General features: G+C 33.5%; 1 long non-coding RNA gene across 1 annotated transcript; it reads right to left on the reverse strand.

The window, feature by feature from the left end:
• Positions 1 to 5,109: 5,109 nt before the first annotated feature.
• Positions 5,110 to 8,283, reverse strand: LOC114578635. Its single transcript, XR_003699627.1, has 2 exons — positions 7,777 to 8,283; positions 5,110 to 5,164 (listed from the first exon to the last, which is right to left on the reverse strand). It is a non-coding gene; the product is annotated as an uncharacterized LOC114578635 (long non-coding RNA).
• Positions 8,284 to 9,009: the final 726 nt, after the last annotated feature.

The following is a 9,009-nucleotide window of genomic DNA, read 5'->3' on the forward strand; positions in this document are numbered from 1 at the left end:
TCTGATGCGCACTGCCGTTGCAAACGGTACCGGTGGCGGCGGCTCCACCATTCTCCGACTTAATTCCCTCAATAGAGCCCATAGATCGCCCCACGTAAGAAACCCAATTATATGTTCGCGGTGGCAATGGCTGCAAATAACTGATTTTATTTTGAAGCAAACACGCACGACCGGACCGGTCTGATTTATAATAATAATAATATCCGGACCATTATTATAAATCAGACCGGTCCGGTCGAGCGTGTTTGCTTCAAAATAAAATCAGTTATTTTGCAACCATTGCCGTCGCGAACATGTAATTGGGTTTCTTACGTGGGGCGATCTATGGGCTCTATTGAGGGAATTAAGGCGGCCTGTTGGTTGAGAGCTTAGGCTTCCAACTAAGAGGTCCTAGGTTCGTGTCTTTGTGTATGCGTTGTGTGTGTGAGTTTGCTTTAATTGGCCTAAATGTCCCCAAAAAAAATAATAAAAATATCAAAATTATTTCTTGATTTTTTTTAATGGATTATTAGAGATTATTTTAATCTCTCAATTTTTTAAAACTTATTATTTTGATTCCATTTTGAGAAATGGAAAGAAAAATAAATTTTTAATATAGTTGAAGACTATTGATGTATTATCAAAAAAATATCCATGAATCTCGAGGCAAAATCTATCCTGAAACTTCAAAAATTAAATTCAAGAGCATTTGAACTCCGATTTCAGCGAGCTTATAGTCAAACTGAGCGTCTCGGAAATACGAACCCAACGACACCAAATTCGACCCAATCCGAGCCCAAATGGGTCTGAATCATGGACCCGAAGCACTGTTGGAAGGTTCAAACCTTAATTTGAGATACCAAACAGTCTCCGATTTTAACGAGCTTATACTCAAATCGAACGGCTCGAAGAGACGAAGATCACCGATTTTCGACATCACTAAAACATTCAAATGTCCAACGAACAGTGCACAATCGTAGGATTCAATATCGGCCGTCCATTCAACCACTCCCCCTGATCTCACACCTATTTATGAGCTATGCCACTTCAGAAAATCTATAAATAGAGCCTTCATTCTTCACAAAGAGGATCCAAGTGAAGAGAGAGAAGAAGAAGAGAAGAAGAGAAGAGAAGGAAGAGAAGGAAGAAGCTCCTCCTCGACCACAGCCGTAGCCTCGCAGGACCACCGCAGGAGCCTCGCTGGACCACCGCCGAACCACCGCATGTAATGTATACCTAAAAAATATGTTTTTAAAAATATATTTAAAATTGTAATGCATCTAGTTTGGCCAATGAACGTGTTGATTCAACTTAAATTTCCTTATGGGAATGATTTGGATCATGATCAACAAATCCATTTCAAAACTTTAACTAATTATATTATTTATTTTTATTAGACTCTACACGCAAAGTTATGCCCTAATTTTTAATTTGTTGCGTTGGCGGCATATGATAACATTAGAGAGAATAGTCTGAGGGGCTTTTTGATAATTTGATTAGAAGAGTAATTGTATTAGATCCGACCTATGTTAATAAATTTAGAGATAAACCTAAAATATCTTCATTAGAAAGTCTTGAAAATGCTCATTTTTTTATAAAATTTAAATAACAATTTGACTATTTAATAGATACAAAGAAGAAAAAAATTTCTATAACCAAATTCATGTAGTAGGATAAAAATTTAATGTGTTTATCATTATTACATATTTTAAATGGATAATATATATTTTGATAAAAAATTTATAATCATGAGCATTTACTCTTCGTAAAACACTTTCAACCAATACTAGAGCAATTGATTTTAATTAGAAAATGGCAGAAAATATTGTTTAAAACTATTATTTATTCCTTTTTAAGATGAGAAAAATAAGAAAAACGAGATAATTTGTAATACAGACATATACATAATACTTTGCTTAAAAGACTTAAATTCGTTATTACAAATGTCATTAAAAACAGTAGAAAATATCATAGAACTTTTTGAAACATGCTTTTTAAGAAAAAAAAGCCAAATAAAATTAGGACTTTTAAAATTAAAAGACATAAGTTATGAGCATATAAAATCCTGACACGTATTTCAAAGTAAAAGCGGAAATGTTTTTTTTATATAATTAAACAAATTAAGATAAACTCCTAAACTTATCACGTAAATAAAACTCAAATTCAAAAATTCTTCATTAAAAGTCAAAACTCTAAACTAACATACTAAGCTGAGTTACATGAAAAGTAAGAATGTTAACTAAATTTTGTGGGAAACAAAGACTCTTTGTCCCTTTCCATTTCCGACAAACTGCCATTCTCTTTGTCGGCGCCACCATGTAAGGATGAGAAGTGTGGCGAAATTATCCAGTAAACAAATTTAAGATATAAAATTCCACACTTCTTAAATGAAATTTTTACACAAGATATCTATCACTGCACTAAAAAAATAAAGGAAAATTATAGATGATACCTAGTTCGACTAACCAAAACTTGAAAATTATAGTCAAAATCTTCAAATCAAATCCCATATGAGCATCAATTCTACTTCCGTAAAACAGCTCATCTTGATTTGTTTGTTGAGAATTTTAACTACCAATAAAAAAAAATTTAGATTCAAATTTTACGTATGTGATGTGCTTATGAATTTGTCTTAATTGCCTAAATGTCTCAAAAAAATTTAAAAAAAAAAAACCAATACAAAAATATAGTAGTTCACAGGCAGTCAATTCAATTTATAATCCACATCAGGATAGTCAACAACGTGAACCTTCACCTTTCTAAAATCAATTTATAAGCACCAGTTGTGCATTAAATAAGCAATGAAATTTGTTACAGAGCTTAAAATCTCCTTCCCAAATTGTGCAACCAAGAGATGTTCATTTAGGGATAATCTGAATAATTTAAGCACTAATTTCAGAGTAAATACAAGGATTTTTAATCACCTCACAACACACTTTTACAAGAGAAAAACTAGCATGAGATCATCTCAACCCAAGAGAAGCTAAAGGACTCTAATAATAACATTAGGGTTTCAAGATAAAGCTGCATTAGCCATCAAACCCCTCACTAATCTTACAGGAACACTGCAGAAAGAAAAAAAAACAAAAAAACTACAGCAATAGGTTTTTACCTGGAGGAGAAGGAGAGAGAGAGAGAGACATATTAAGCTCAAAGACTCAGAATGATACTTATCTGAACAGACAATCCAAAGCTTTAAAAAGTTAACTTCCTTTTCTTTCGTTTTTCTCTCTCTAAAAGCAATCTCGCCTCTGCACTGTACACCAATTCCATATTACCAACAAAGGATAAGTGTTTTGATTAAAAAATATATATATTATTTTAAATATAGGTTTGATTTTCCCAATGAAAATTAATTAGAGATTTTGAAAAATTATTTTTGAAAATTAATTCTGGGTTTCCAAATCTCCTACGAGCGCAAGCCCTCGTAGTTAATTACATCGCAGAAAAATTAGAAATTTCCCTACAAAAACTCGATTAAAATAGCGGTGTAAATTTTATTTAGATTTTCAAAGATCGATATCAAAGGAAGAAAAAGGTTGGAATTTTCAATCGGGGTTAGATCAAGGTTAAACAGTTATTTCTGGAGTCAAATGAAGAAAGGTAGGATGTGTTTTGAGATTCTGAATTACTTCAGAAACATCCCAGTCTATCCTAAGTGTTGGGCTTGAATTTGATTGAAAGTAATTTAAGTTTGAATGGTTGATTTTATTAGAAAGTTTGGACTTATATTCTCGATCACCAGATCGGGAGAATGCCCAGGAGGTAAGGGTGAAGACTAACCTACCAAGTGGGTATGACGTCCCCGGTCAAGATCCCATGGTTTTCCATCGTCCCAGGTTCGTCGATATCCTTAACCTACTTAGTCGAGTGCCGACCAGAGGATCCTTGTTAGCAACCATGGGTTACCTCATTCAAGGGGACCTCGTAGGCCAAGGGGCTGGGGACCTAATCCTAGGCTGACAAACAGGAAGTGCACAGGTCTGTGGACAGTGAACCTATGTCTATGTTATCTAACTTAGGATGCCACTCTCATTTTGTATGCGTATCAATATATTTTAAAAATAAAAAGGAACACCGGCTTAACCTAAAGCTAGAGTTCGTGTCCTAATAGGTCAATCTATGTGTGTGTAGCAGGCTGTGTGGTTTGGATATATCCTAAATCGAGTAATTGATTAAAGTTGCTTAATTGTTCTGATTGGTTGAAAGGCTCAAGGGAAGATTATGGTTAAAGTTTAAATCTTAATGATTCAAAATTAATTTTAAGATTGATTGTTGGTTTTAAAGTTAGATTGAAACTTTCTGGAAGGTTTTAAAGTTTAATTAAGGTTTAAACTTAAGGGGTTCAAAGGATTTGAATTTTAGTGATAATTTTCCCTAGAGCAGGGAAGATCACTAAACTTAAGGGGTTTAAATTTGATGTCACTTGGGTTTAAAATTTGATTTGCTTAATTAAGGATTTAATTTTAATTAGATCAATTAATTGGTTTAATGATTAAAAGAAAAGATAATTTTTTAAGGTTTAAGGTGTCACTAGGTTCAAGTTGTTCAAGTCTTAGGTTAATAGGAGATATCTTCTAATCTCTAGAAATTTTCTAAGTTCTCTAGAAGTGTCCTTAATTATTGTCCTTAAAAATGTCACTAGGTTTGAATCAATGTCACTAACCCTTTGGACATGCCTAAGAATGTCAAAAAGCTATGTCGATGAATTTTGAATTTGTAAAAAGAAGAAAGCATATATTGACTAAATGCAGGAATTATTGCAAGAATTTAAAGCGGGAGAAATAACTCAACAGGTAAATATAGAAACCTTATGCTCTTTTAAGTTTTAAGAAAACTTACCTGGTCACCGGAGCTAGTCAACGGTGACTCCGGCCGTAGCACCCCGTTTAGAAGAAACGGGGCGACTGAGGCTCCTTGACTCATCCTCCAATCAGCTTCACCAGTACCTCGCAAAAAGGCAAAGAGAGAAGACGGTGTCAGAATATCATGTATAAAAGTATAGCAGCTACTATGAATGGACATATAAATGAATATGTGAAAATTTGAATCAAATCAAATTATTTAAGCAATTTCAAAATGTATGTATTTCTGCCATAAACCATTTCAAACTGCTATGAGCAAATGAACCTTTTCTTTTATTAGAACAATGAGATCTCTATGAGCAGCCAATTCCTTCTTTGTGCTAAGGATTGCATCAATATTCAAAGAATCAAAATTGTAAGTGTCAACTGATTCACTTGATAAAAATCTTAAAAGATGCTTAACTTGTGTATAATCAACCAGAGGAAATTTTCATGAATATATTACCTCATAAGAACAAGTTCAGCACATGACATCTAACAAAAGTGAATCGGCATGTATAAGCATTGGAAGAAGATTGATATTCACAAAGCCTCTTTTTTTTAACAACACTTACAGCTCTTCACCTTTATTGTGAGAATTTGAGTAAATAATAAAGATGGGAAAATATATGATTGTAATTCATTCATCTTGCATGTACATCTAGCATTCAAACATAAAGGGGTGTATATATGTGAGATTTTCCAATTTAACTAAAACTCCCTTTGAATACACATGATATTGGGGCATCACAATGAACGCATCATTTTCTAACAGTTAGGATTCGTCAAATACACATAATCACCATTTGACATAATATTTGCAATGAGCATCAAACTCATTTAACTACTCCCATTTAACATTCACATTCGACACCTTACATAGCATAGCATCGTAACATGTAAAGAAAGTAATTAGATAAACTCATAGATCTCATCTAAATATCATATATATACAATACCAACATCATTCTCCATCACTAATGAAAGTTTCTCATCAGGACTTGTTGGAAAAATATAAGAATATGTTTCGTGAAACCAACAATTCTATATGTAAATGATGACTAGTAATCTTTAAAGAAAAAAGACCCACCAATCCTTCCATTAAAAAAAATGATGTATGTTGTATTCTTTCAGATTTTTTTTGAAAGTAAAATGAAAGGAAGGCAAGAGAGCTCTACTAAATCATATAAATCTCAATTTTCAAGGATATTTCTAAAAAGCCAAATCAATCAAAATGAAGTTCTCATCAACGTAAAAGAAATCTTGTGCTTGCTCAGATAAATTCTTGTTCATGCAAATAGTACTGATCAATCTCCTCCAAAACACACTAGACATTCTAATTCTTCAAGAAGGAAGGGATCACATAATGATTTAACTCCATATATGTGTTTCGACAAGGTACTCTTTGAAATTACATCGAAATCATTTGCTAAAGAATAAAATTCATATTCCTTGCCTACACTTCATTTTTTTATTCGAAAATGGGAAAGAGCATCAATGCCACAAGTTATGGAGGAGTGGAAATGCAGCCATCAATTTCATAGACCATCATTAACGAATTCATACCATGGTAATAATAGAATCATGCAAATGGTTGTTCAATTCCTGATCGTACACCTCCAGCATGTATTTCAATACATAAAAGAGAATCAAATATTATCTCTAACATCTTTACAACTTGATACAATGGTCTCATCATAAAATCCTTGCATAAATAATAAACTTTAACGGTTTGTAGCCAAGAGAAAATTAAACAAGTATAAAGTCAATTTGGAAATACCAATAAAAAGTATTTATAAATAAATAAGCTTGAACCACTCATCAAGAATTGTATCAACTTCATATAAGGGACACTTTCACTTGTCAAATGAACATACCACGAGGGACTAATGCTTATATAAGTTCTCAAAGGGACGATCATAAACTTCCCTTTTTTTTTTTTGAGAGATCCGAAAATTAATTTGATTAAATTTTGTCTCAAAAGAAATAATAAGAAGCGATGTGTTTGCATTCTCATATCGAAAGAACCATAAACCTTACTTCCAGGAAAACTAAAAAAAGAAGGGAAAAACATGAGACGACGCAACTACCTCAAATGGAATAAGTGTAGCCATTGATCAATCAAGATAAATCAAATGTTTGTATACATTCCAACAAACTTTCATATTCAAATCACCATATATCTTATCAAAAGAGAGGAGGAAAAATAAATTTTGCCTCACATTCTTTTTGAGAAATCTGAAATTCAAGCCATCGAATGTTGAATCTATAAGGGAAGAGGGCAAGAAAGCCAACCTTGCCATTTCAATCTTTGAGAGAAAGCAAGCATATATACATACATTTACGTGACAAATAATTGTGTCGAATCTTCACAAAAAAGGAATAAGAGAATCTCATTTAACCTTAGAGCATTTACCTCATGAAAATCTATATTAAGTCCTCCCAAAACAGTAAAAAAAAAGTTGTCTAAATCAAGAGTATTCTCATTATGAAAATCTGTGTAGAACCCTTACAAAAAGGTGAGAAAAATTGTTTAATTGGAGAGCATTAATATAATTAAGAAAAAAAAACTGTATTAAATCCACACTCGTTAACAAGATTCTCAAAATAACAGAGAAAACATATAGCCATTTGGAGCATGAAAAAGGGACTGAAAGTTCAAAGAGAATAAATAGATCCCAAGTTTTTTTATATAGCCAAAGCTCAAAAACAGAACCAACTACAATATCATAAAATGAAGGACCGAAAATAAGCACGTTAATAAAGATTAAAATAAAGAGCAAAGAACGTATACATAGCAAGATTCAAAGAATTTATATACTGGCTTCTTGAACTCCCAATGACATTCGCACATGTTCAATCTATAAGGATATAAAAATAATAATGCAGCTATCTCATTTTTATAAACAATAGAGTGTAACCATTTGATCTTGGAGAAAGAAATGATCATTACCGTTGCTATTCTTACACAAGAAAGAGAACGGCTGTTCTTGCTGGGTATCAGAAAATCGGTTGCTGCTCTCGCGTGCATTCCCTTTCTTTGCTAGACCTTGTTTAATGGCTGAAATATGTAGCCGATTTTCTCCATATAGTGACATGGAGAGCCGCCATATTCAAGCATAGCAACACTCACTAGAGAAAGAAGTGCTCCAGACCAAGTCATGGCAGGTACGGTTGCCCAAAAAAAAAACTTAACTCCATTCCTGCAGATCAAGTTTGGGAGTCCCCATGTGCTTCTTTCAAGCAGGAATATCACTTGCCCTTGCTTGGACGGGTGGAGAAAAGGAAAGAGCAGCTGGAGGCGTGTAAACTTCCTGTAGGCATCAAGTGCAAGCAGCCTTCTTCCTCTTCAGCCGGCCCTAGCAACAGATTTCCAAAGGAAAATGAGATCGTGAGAGGGAGGTGCTGCCTATCGGGATGAAGGCATGGAATCCGAGAGGTCACGACTTGCCCTAACTCCCTTTAAAACTTGAAATAAAAATTTTCAATTAATTGACCATCTAGCCCTTCAAATGATTCAAATCCGATGGTAGAAATTATTGCTTAAATTAAGATGATTTAGAGTCTCAATAATAATAAAATAAAAGCTAAAATTAAGAACTCGATTAATTATGCAACATCCTTATTTGAAAAGGTCACATTAGTTTACATTAACTAAAATCAATTTGACTCGAGAGAAGTTAAATCGAGCCGTTTAATATTAATCAAGTTAATATGCACTTGAGTCGAGTCGGGGCAATTTAAGTTAAATTAATCAAAGCCACCGAGGTGAGTAAAATTCAAATTGATTCGAATAAATTCGACGTCATCAAATCTAGTTTGTGTGATCAAATTAACTTTAATTAACTCGTTTGCGGTTCAATTTTGATTTTAAGGAAGATTGATGAGGTCGATTACGAGCTAGATTGTAGGTGATGATGATTGTAAAGGTCGATTGATCGAACTGTGGATCAGAAGCTAGATTACAGTATGATCGAAATTTGATTCAAAAGTGATTGAGGGTTGGGGTTAGTCCAAGTGACCTCATACAAAAATGAGGTCAACAATAAGTAGCTAGCGGGCCAGAATATGACGGCTCGCCACACACCTACTCTAGCCTACAAGGCTGATTACCTCTTCCTCCTCTTAGTTTAAACTTGTCCGATGAAGGAAATGAGAATATGATCTGTCTTCGATATATATAGAA

This window comes from Dendrobium catenatum, unplaced genomic scaffold (genome assembly GCF_001605985.2).
Source record: "Dendrobium catenatum unplaced genomic scaffold, ASM160598v2 original_scaffold_100465, whole genome shotgun sequence".
In the NCBI taxonomy this organism is placed as follows: Eukaryota; Viridiplantae; Streptophyta; class Magnoliopsida; order Asparagales; family Orchidaceae; genus Dendrobium; species Dendrobium catenatum.